Genomic DNA, 10,999 nt, shown 5'->3' on the forward strand with positions numbered 1-10,999 from the left:
CCGAGCTATCGTCCTCCTACAACACAAGCATATCTCTACTTAATACCACCTTGATCCTGGCTAACTAACACTACAAAGTTAAACTAGTCAACCCTGGACAACGGTCAAAGTCAACCTCTGACTGACTCTACTCGCCGAGTCAACCTGATGACTCGCCGAGTCCCCAAGCTCAGGACTTCCCTCAATCCGCGACCTGACTCGCCAAGTCACCCCGATACTCGCCGAGTCCAACAACTCTGAGTCCACTCGCACCCAACTCACCGAGTCATCCCTTGACTCACCGATTCTCGACTCAACCAGAAAATATTGGGACTCTTCGACAAGACTTGTCGAGTCCAAGAACAGACTCGCCGAGTCTAAGGCTATCTTCAACCTACTCGTCGAGTTGTTCATCCAACTCGTCGAGTTCCAGCTCATCTTCAAGCAACTCGTCGAGTCGACCCTTGTGACTCGCCGAGTACCACCGGTCTGAATCCATACAGAAGCATTCCAGGCCATGCAATTGATCCAAAACATAGATCTAGCCTCCTACAACCCATCCATCACGTAAAGTGGCAAACTTTACATGAATCCAAAGAGATCTAGGCCTCATACACTTTAGAGCTAAGGTTTGGGACATGATGGCTTCACTAAGCACTCAAACACAGGGACTTTAATGCACTCAAGACCTTGTCCCTTCCAGATCTGAGGTAGAAACCTCAGATCTAACCTCTAAACTCCAAAACATACCAAGATAAGCTCCCATAAACCCCAAAATGATGAATCCATATGAGTAACAGCTCAAGAACAAGATATTACCTCAAAAGAACGCCCCAACTGCAATGAAACTCGAATCCAAGCAAAGCCCCTTGCTCCAAGCCTCCAAACTCCCAAGATTTCTTCAACAAATACCTTTCAAGCTCCCAAATGCACTTTGATCCACACACACACGAATGCTAAGGGTTTCTGGACTTGAGGATGAGTAAAGAGGCTAGGGAAATGGGTGTTAAGTTCTTTATATAGGGCTCAACCCCTAGAATTAGGGTTTTCTCCACTCAGCACCTACTCGTCGAGTCCATCTTTGGACTCGCCAAGTAGGCCACTTGACACGCGACCACAGTCGCGACCCTACTCGCCGAGTCCATCCATGGACTCGCCGAGTTGCCCTTAAAGATTTACACTTTTAGCCCTTCAACTCTACTCTTGATATTTCGGGGTGTTACAATATATACATGCGAAAGACGGCTTGATCTTTCCTTCCTTGATAGCTTACAGGTACTCTGGGCATCTTCTCTTCCAATGCCCTATTTTATGGCAATGGTGGCACTCTGACTCCTTTGGGTTAGAAGTAGGCTTAGCGGGATCAACTTTCGTCACACTATAGGAGGAACCATCTCAGGACTTTCCCTTGCGGTGGATCTTAGACGGAGCCTTCCTCTTCTTGCCTCTTCCTTGCCTAATGGCCAAAACAGGAGCAACGGGTGGATTGGGAGTAGGTGCAACGGACTTGTCCTTGAGATTTCTCTCAGCAACCCTAAGGAGACCTTGGAGCTTACTTAGGGTGACCTATTGTTTGTTCATGTGGTAGGTCATTCTAAATTGGTTGTAACACGGAGCCAATGAGTGAAGCACCATGTTGATTGCTAAGTCTTCCCCAAAGTTAACATTTAACTTGCGAAGACGATCGACATACCTTTGCATCTTTTGCAAGTGCATGGTTAGAGATTCACCATGACCCATCTTAGCGGAGATCATGTTAGTGAAGATCTCGTAACGTTATTGCCTTGCGTTTTGGTGGTATCTCTCCAACAAGTCTTGGTGCATTTCGTACGGATACATGTCCTCGTAGGACTTTTGGAATTCGGAGTTCATAGTGGCTATCATGAGGATATGAACCTTCGTTGCATCACGCTCATGAGTTTCAAAAGCGGTTATTTCAGCCAGAGTAGCGATTTCAGGATTGATCTTCTCGAGCTTTTCATCGAGGACATACTCCTTGTCCTCGTAGAGAGCAATCGTACGAATGTATCTTGTTCATTCGCCAAAGTTCGTTCCATCGAACATCACCTTTTGGCAAAAGCTCATCAAAGTGAACGAGCTAGCAGCAGCATTGTTTGCGTTTGACATCTACAAATGGAAAGGATAAAGATAGATTAGAATTTGGATCTCTAATTATCACCCAATAAGAAAATTAGGGCTAGGATCCATCAACAATATTTACATATTAGAAAGGGGATGTCGTAATCTAACATGCAAACAATTTGAAGGTAAGTGAACGACGATTCACTAATTCTCCACCATGAAAACATAACTTTAAGTTCTAAATGTATTGAGAATTCCTAGGTTTGGATGAGATTCATTGAAACTTTTCAATGGCATGTTTAAATCTCAATATGACCCTCGTGTTTGTGACTGGGATACCGAGGATCACAAAGTGAGTGTGAATTACCATGCAAATTCACTTGGTGCCTTCATTGTAACGATCACCTATTCGATGTGCCAGTAAACCACACATGCTCCATCAAACTATGATAAACAATGAATCACCCTTTGCCACCTTTGCTTAGAACCAATTAGTGTACCAGTAAACCACACACACTCCACTAACTTCTTAGCAATGGTGCAAAGTGTAATTTCATGGGATTGCATCAATTCACTTTTCCTAAAGTAACTAGGATTGGGAATTTTTTTAAAACATGTAGTTACTTTGTATTTCATATTATACTTTTAATGAGGAGATGAGGTTGCCCTATCCTACCCGTTCGGCTAACGACCCTCCACCGATCAAGCAAGCGGTGGGTGTGAGTGAACACCCATTAAGCGCCATTTTATAGGCAACAACCTTATACCCACCTTATAGATCGGCTTCGTGAATGAGGCCTACTAACGGTAAGACTAGCATTTTAATTATATATATATATATATATATATATATATATATATATATATATATATATATATATATATATATATATATATCAATCTTGTAATATTATATTAGTATAAGGTTGAATTTTAAACTTGTAAAATTCTAGGGTTTGAAATTTAAATTGTCCAAATTAAACTTTTAATCACAAAACATAAATTTCAAAATTTGAGGGTAGGTTTTAAACTTTTTAAAACATAGAGGATCAAATAAAAAATAATCTAAATTAACATTTAATCACATAATTATCCATATTTGATTTATTTAATTATTTCTTGCAAAACAATTTACCAATTTAATTAAAATAATTAGTCAATTATCACATAAGGAAACTAATATTTAATTAATTGATAAAAAATCTTCAATTAGGTCAAGGATATACTCAAATATATCATAAAATCGGATTTATATTGATCTAATATGAAAAAAGGAAAGTATCTTAAAAATAAACAACAAGAAATCCCAAAGTTATCACTTCCTGACGCTTGGACTCGCCAAGTACCCCAATGGACTCACCGGGTCTAGCCTACTCGCCGAGTCCACTATGGGACTCGCCGAGTCCATCAGGCAGAAACACAAAAATCGAATTTTGCAAGCATCAAACAAGCAACTAATGCATCAATTCAATAGAAACCAATCTAGGCTCTGATACCACTGATGGGTTTTGGCCATATGAACATTCCTACATGCACATACAAACCCTAATGCTTGGATCTAGGTTTCTCTAATTGAACATGAATGAATCCAAGACCTATAATGGTTATTCTAGCATAATAAAATTGAGAAATCGGAGTTATAAGTTTACCTTGAATCACTTGTTTGATCTTCTTGTTCTTGGAGCTTTAGAGTCACAATTGTAACTCCTCTAATGGCTTACAAACACCAACTAGCAAGAGGATGATTTGAGAGAGTGGGGAGGGACTTAGAAATCGGCCAGGGTTTCCTTACAGACATGGGTGCCGATTTCCATGACCCCAAGGATCTATTTATACTTGTAAGGCTCCTAGGGTTTTACCTTTAAACCCTAATTGGATAACTTAAGCCCTAAGAAATCCTAATCCCTTCATGATAACCCTTTGGATGGATTTTAGGTCTATCCTTAGCCCTAAAATCGTCCACCACATTATCCATAAGGAATTATAGCCTAAAGAATAACTATCATACACTTGACAGTTTAAGTCCTTCTATTTAATTAATCTCTTTAAGTCACCAAATTAATTCCTAATTAATTTATGACTTATATTAATCAAATAATATTATTATACCATATAATATTTCAACTCTCATTATAAATCATCCTATCAAGTTGCTATGGTGAATGCAACCCAAAAGGACCATGCTCAATCAGGTCAAGCACTTACCAAATATAGTTGCAGCCTTAGACACTATTCCAATAGTTACAACTCTCACTCAATTAGATTAGATTTCATCCTTGAAATTATTCCTTACCATCCCAAGCATGCCAAATAGCCTTAAGACCGTAACTACAACCCCAATCATACAACAGCCTTCCCAAGGCTACCAAACCCAACCTTAGCAGAACTCTCCAAACCCAATGATGAAAGAACCCTTAATCCCTTGCAGACAACCACTTCTACCTTGCCCGAAACCAAAAATCTGAAGTCTCAAATTGGTCTGACTCCCTGACAGACCGACCATACTGAATCACTACCATGCCAAAGCCTTATTGAATTCCAGACCAAAAAAAATGCTTCCAACCCTTGATTATCTTGATGCTTCCATTAGGAAAAAAATCACTAGCCTATTAATGTTGTAGAACACTTATACTTGATAGAAGTCTCAAATAATCCATTGAGTAGAAGATTCATCCCTACAACGATTAGACTCAGACGAGAGCTATGCAATAGGGTTAAACTAATTACTCTAGGATTATATAACCCAAACTACAAGTAACCTAGCATATTCCCTGAATAACAAGTGACTCCACACACGGATCCCAAATCACTAGTACCGCTTGATTCATCTTGCTCCCCCTTAGCTTCTTTCCAAAAGCAGCCGAGACCTCCCTGGTCTCAACTTGCCTACTAACTTGCCGATTCACTAGAGTCCCACTCGGTTGCTAAGTCAAAAAGACACAGAAATTCACCTCACACGATTTTTGAATGAAAGCCTCATCTAGCACTAATTTCCCTAGCTATCTTGCCACTTATGGCTCCAACAATCTTTCTGATCCAACTAATCATAACAGCCCAATCCAGGTGACACCACCAAATCTCATGAGTGAAATCTACAAGATCCACCATAGTCTTATGTCATAATCGGCCTCCAACGACCTGCCACTTTCCTATTACCATGAATGTTGTGGTCTTCCCACAATTTTACAAACCGACCAACTTTGGTCTAATCCATCCACATAAATACATAAACAATCCTGGATTTTTCACGCCCTCATCGATTCACAAGGACCGGTGAATGCTACGTGCCACCCTGCAGTCTTACAACACTCATACACTAACTGCCACCCTAGTGAATGCTACGGGTCACCCCGCAGTTTTACAACACTCCTATACTATCTACCAACTTAGTGAATGCTACAGGGCACCCCGCGGTCTTACAACACTCATATGCTATCTTCCAACCTAGTGAATGCTACGGACCACCCAGTAGTCTTACAATACTCCTACACTATCTGCCAACCTAGTGAATGCTATAGGTCACCCTGCAGTCTTACAACACTCCTATGCTATTTGCCAACCTAGTGAATGCTATGGACCACCCCGCAGTCTTGCCATGGCCACTGCCCATGGTCTTACTGCTCAATGATCAATCCATCCATACTCATCCAGTATCGAACACGTACCAGACCAAGTGCCCAATCTAGGGCTCAGGTCATGCCTGGAACCCCAACCTGATTCCATCAAATGCCTGCTATCCATCACCAAAAAGGTGCAAACTCACTCCTATAAGTTTCCTAAACTCCCAACTCACATAATCCTCAATCCAGACGGTCACCTGAGTTGTCTTTTCTCCCAACGGGAATTTGAAACTCACCCAAGTTTCATGATTTATCCCACTCCCAGAAAGCTGAACGGTTCTCCCCCACTTCAATTCGACAAAGTTCTCCCAGTCCATAAAATTTGGTGGATTCCCAATCCACCTTTCCTCCTTATGGTCGATTCGCCGACAACCTGCGCTTACAAAAACTAGGGTTCCTTCACTCACCCATCCTAATGTCCGCACAACTATCGAAATCCATATAAACACTCCCCGAAATCTCAACAATAGACTAATTCCCTTGGCACCCAAATTTCCAACCAAGCTCACCTTCTAAAACCACCGAACCCTGACTATACTAGAGAGCTAACCCATTAAACATGACCATAGACCTCCATACACGTGATCTTCATTTGGCTAGTCACATCATGAACTCCTAATTGTCACATTGTGACACATGGTTTTTCCTAAAAATCGTGGCTTTCACTGCTATATTCCCTACTCTGAACCCATCTGGAAAACGGGGTGTTGCATATATGTGATAGAACCTAATAATTCGGTACAGATTAACACCATTATCGAGTCACAGGTTAAAATTTTTGATGAGATGCATTTTTCATTGATTCAAAGGCCTAAGGATCTAAATTTTGGCACTAATGAAGTGAAAATTACAAAAATTCAAGATGGTGTTGTTGTACCAGAAACACAAGAGCTTCGTAGAAGCAAAAGAGGCCAAATTGCAAAAGATTTCAGTTCCAAATTCCAACTGTATTTAGTGGAAGGTTTAAAGGAAAAACTTGGTATTCAATACTTTTATTTTTTTATTGTATTGAGGGTGACCCTAATACATATCAAGAGTCCATGGAGTCTCGAGAGGTTATCTTTTGGAAGGAAGCAATTGATGATGAAATGTCATCAATTCTTGAGAACAACACTTGGGTGTTGTTTGATTTGCCTCCAGGTTCTTAACCACTTGGTTGAAAATGTATATTAAAAAAATAAAATGAATATAAATGGGACTTGTAAGGTCATACCTTATGATCTAATGAGTCAAACATATGACATGTTGATCTATCAGCATCAGTGTAATGCTTGTTTCAGGTATCAATTATTTCTCTAACATTTTAGGGTTTTGGACTAGGACTCGACGAGTTGGGGAGCTCCAACTTGACGAGTAGGGATCATTTTAGATGTGAGAAGAAGGGTTTAATTGACGTGTTGGAAGGCCCAACTCGACGAGTAGACGCTGGAAAGAAAAACCCTAATTTTCTGGGTTTTACACCTTATATAAAGAACTTATAGCTCATTTGTGGCCTCCCTTATCGTCTTTACAACCCAAAAACCCTAATTCGAGCCTTGTACCATCTTGAGTGTGTGTGAGAGCTTTGGAGAGTGATTTTGGTGTGATTGTGAAGGAATTTGGAGCTTGAAGAGGTTGGAGCAAAGGGAGAGGCTGTAGATCTGACATCTACTATGTGTTAGCAACCATTTGGAGGTAAAAAATATTTACCTTGGATTCCTATTTCTTAGATCTTCCCTTATAAAATACCATGGTTATTTCTAGTGCAAAATGGAGTCACTCTCGGGTTTGAGCTTGTCCTGAGGACATGGTCTTAGATCTGGACCCCTCATGGTCTTTTAGGACGTAAAGTTTCCATCTTTATTAAGTTATGGCCCTCCCTCATGCCCTAAACCCCTTTTTAAGCTTCATATGAGTGTTTTAACCCCTTGTATGACATGCATGGATGTAAATTTAGCAACTTTAAATGGTATATTAACCCTATGAAAAGGATGAAGGAACTCGACGAGTTGAGTCGGGTTTCTTGCTTTCTAAATTCTGAGCAAACTCGGAGAGTTGATGAGATAAATCGACAACTTAGTTAGGGTTTTTCCCTATTTTCTGAGTTTTAAAGGAACTTGACGAGTTTCTAGAGGGACTCGACGAGTTGGGTCAACATGGACTGTTGACCTTGACTTTAACCATGTTTGACCAAGTTTGACCTTAAGGGTATCTTTGGTATTTTCGGATTTTAACGAAGTGGGTCACATGATGGTTGTAGGTGGTTGACTTCAGAACTGCAAGTTGGGATTTGATCGTATCAGTTCAACATTTCGTGAAAGGTGAGTCTCCTCACCATACCAATGGGTAGAAGGCACCAAGGCCGACCCATTATGTGTTATATGGAATGTTATTTGATTGCGTGATATGTGATATGGTAGTTATCCTTGTGATACTAGTATGGAAGACCTCGGGAGGTTCCCGTGCCAGTAGACTAAGACCATGTGGGGTTTCCCATGGCATTCAATGTAAGACCTTGGAGGGTTTCCATGGCATCCTAATATGTTTGCATTTTTAGCTTGTATGACACTTCTGTGTTAGGGAAGACCATGTGGGGGTTCCCATGGCAGGAAGTTAAGACCATGAGGGGGTTCCCATGGTAGGAAGTTAAGACCATGTGGGGGTTCCCATGGCAGTGGGTTAAGACCATGTGGGGGTTCCAGTGGCACCCGATGTAAGACCTTGAAGGGTTTCCATAGAATTCTTATATGTTTATATGCATGGCTTATGTAGCTTATATGGCTGATATGGTTGATGTGATTACGTGGATTATGTGGGATATGTTATGGGGAACTCACTAAGCGTTAGCTTATAGTTCGATGATTGTTTCAGGTACTTCAGGAGATAAGGGCAAGGGCCCGACTTGATGACGCGGCATGCACTCTCTGGCGTTTTAGTTGGGACACTCTAATGTTTTTGGATAATTTAATTGATATTATGGATTTTTGAAAAACAAATGTGGTTAAAATACTGTCTTTTGAGAATTATTTGTTATTTGAAAATGAAAATTTTTATTGAAAATTTGGGATGATACAAGTTGGTATTAGAGCCCTGGTTTGAGGGATTCAGGTACACTCTCAGGTGTGTCAGGACTCAAACTAAGGAAAAAGTAAAACTGTTTTCAAAAATCAAAAGTTAAAACTTCTTAAGACCAGAAAAGGGAGAGTGCAATACGCGTAATCGGTCGATCTTGAGTAAGTGGTTCCCCAATATGATTAGCCATGCTATACTGATATTTGAATTATGATAGTCGGATGGATTTTGATATGTACATGCTTTAAAAAATGTATACTGTCAGAGATCTTATAGCCTTAGAATGATGGATTTGGCCTAATTTCCTTTTCCTTGTTTGGTTGTGGTCCTAGGGTAGAGTCTGTTATTCGAAAGTCTATTTGATCATGTTCTGTGTATAATTTGCATGCATAGGGTAGCCTGTTATCTCCGTTGTGATTCTGGTTTGATGGGGTTGAACAAATCTTAGGATAGCCTAGGATTTGAGTTATGAAGTAGCCTGTGAGATATGTTTTGTTATGGGACAAATTAGAGTTATCAGGTAGAGCCTTGGGGAAGGTACATGTAGGTGTGGAAGGTAGTATTGGACCCGTACTGCTGAAAGCACAGGGCCTGTACCCGAACTAATGCTAGATCTGGAAACTCTTAGGAGAACTGGCATGAAGGATTCCCATTTTGGGTATCCTGATAGTTTTGTTTTGTGGTATTTTGGATCAAGATGGTGGTGACGCATCACAGAACAGGGGGATCCGGATCACGGTCGGGATCCAGGTCGGGCTACGATACTGAGCCCGTTGATGAGAGGCTGCACGAGCTTATTGCAACCGAGGTTATAAGAGGCATCCTTGATGCTACCCTGAAGAGGCAAAGGTAGGGTTTGCCTCGTGTATGTTGGAGGACCAAGCCAGAGATTGGTGGGAGGAGGTGACCAACCAGGTGGGATCCGCCAGTATGGCTGAGATGTCATGGGAGGAGTTTTTCAAGCGCTTTAATTTGGATTTTTTACCACATATTGAGGTGCAACGGTTAGTGAGGGAGTTCCAGGAGCTACAGTAGACCACTGAGACTGTAGTGGAGATCACTGCCAAGTTTCGGGAACGAGCATTGTTGATCCCGCAGTATGTTGCAAATGAGGATATGAGGAGGACGATGTATCATTCCATGCTGAGGGATGATATCCTCGAGTTCGTAAGCTTTATAGGGTGTAAAACCCTGAATGAGATGGTGGAGAAGGCCCGCAAACGGGAGATAGAGTTGGAGTTCCACACCAAGCGGAAGCCACAGCAGGCTCAGGCAGCGGTAGATCAAGCTAAAAAGCCTAAGATCTCTGATTCTTCTAGTAGGGTCCAACAAATTTTTGGTCAGTGTGCCAAATATGGGAGATCGCACAGTGGGGGTTGCCAGTTAATAGGACCAGTATGCTATACCTGTGGCTAGCCAGACCACGTGAGCAGGGATTGCCCCAACAAGGGCTTGATTTGTTTCCATTATAACCAGACCGGCCATAAAAAGGCCTCTGAGGTTGCAGGGAGGGGGAGCGGTGGTGGCGCCTGCGCCCGCCACAATGAGGATCTCAGATGGCCGCCCTGCTAAGGATGATACTCATGTAGTGAAAAGTCACGCATTTAGTTGACCATAAAGGAGGATCGAGCAGTGCCAGACGTCATGGATGGTGCGTAATTTATCCACGTTGCTTGATTTTTATTTGCTTTTTATGATTATAATTATACATGTGCGCTGATATAAGGACCTTTTTGGTCAATGTTATGACAGCACATGTTCTTTTTGATCCGGGAGCTACTCGATCATTTGTGTCTCTTGCACTCAACAAGAAGTTTAGGGATACTCCGGGAACCTTGGATTCCCTACTGGAGGTTGAGATTGTTGATGACCACATCGTGAGTGCTACGAGGGTATATCAGGGTTGTGTCCTGAATGTGTTAAGGGATTGGTTCCGGGTTAATTTTGTTTCGATTCCATTGCAAGGACTGAAGGTGATTATCACGATGGATTGGTTGGGGGCCAATAGGCCATGATAGATTGTGAGCACCAGTTGGTGAGAGTTCAAACCCCAAGTGGGGGAAAACTAGTTATTCATGGGGAGAGGGCCTCATAGAGGCCAACTCTCTTTTCGACTGTGAGGGCTAGGAGACTTCTCCATTAGGGTTGTTCAGGATTTTTGGCATACATCTCTGATACGAGGGTGGAAGCCATGACAGACTTAGGTGGTGTACCGGTTGTACGAGATTTTCGGGATGTCTTCCCCGAAGAGTTACCAGGGGTGCCTC

Source organism: Lactuca saligna, chromosome 5 (assembly GCF_052625555.1).
Source record: "Lactuca saligna cultivar CGN05327 chromosome 5, ASM5262555v1, whole genome shotgun sequence".
Taxonomy (NCBI): Eukaryota; Viridiplantae; Streptophyta; class Magnoliopsida; order Asterales; family Asteraceae; genus Lactuca; species Lactuca saligna.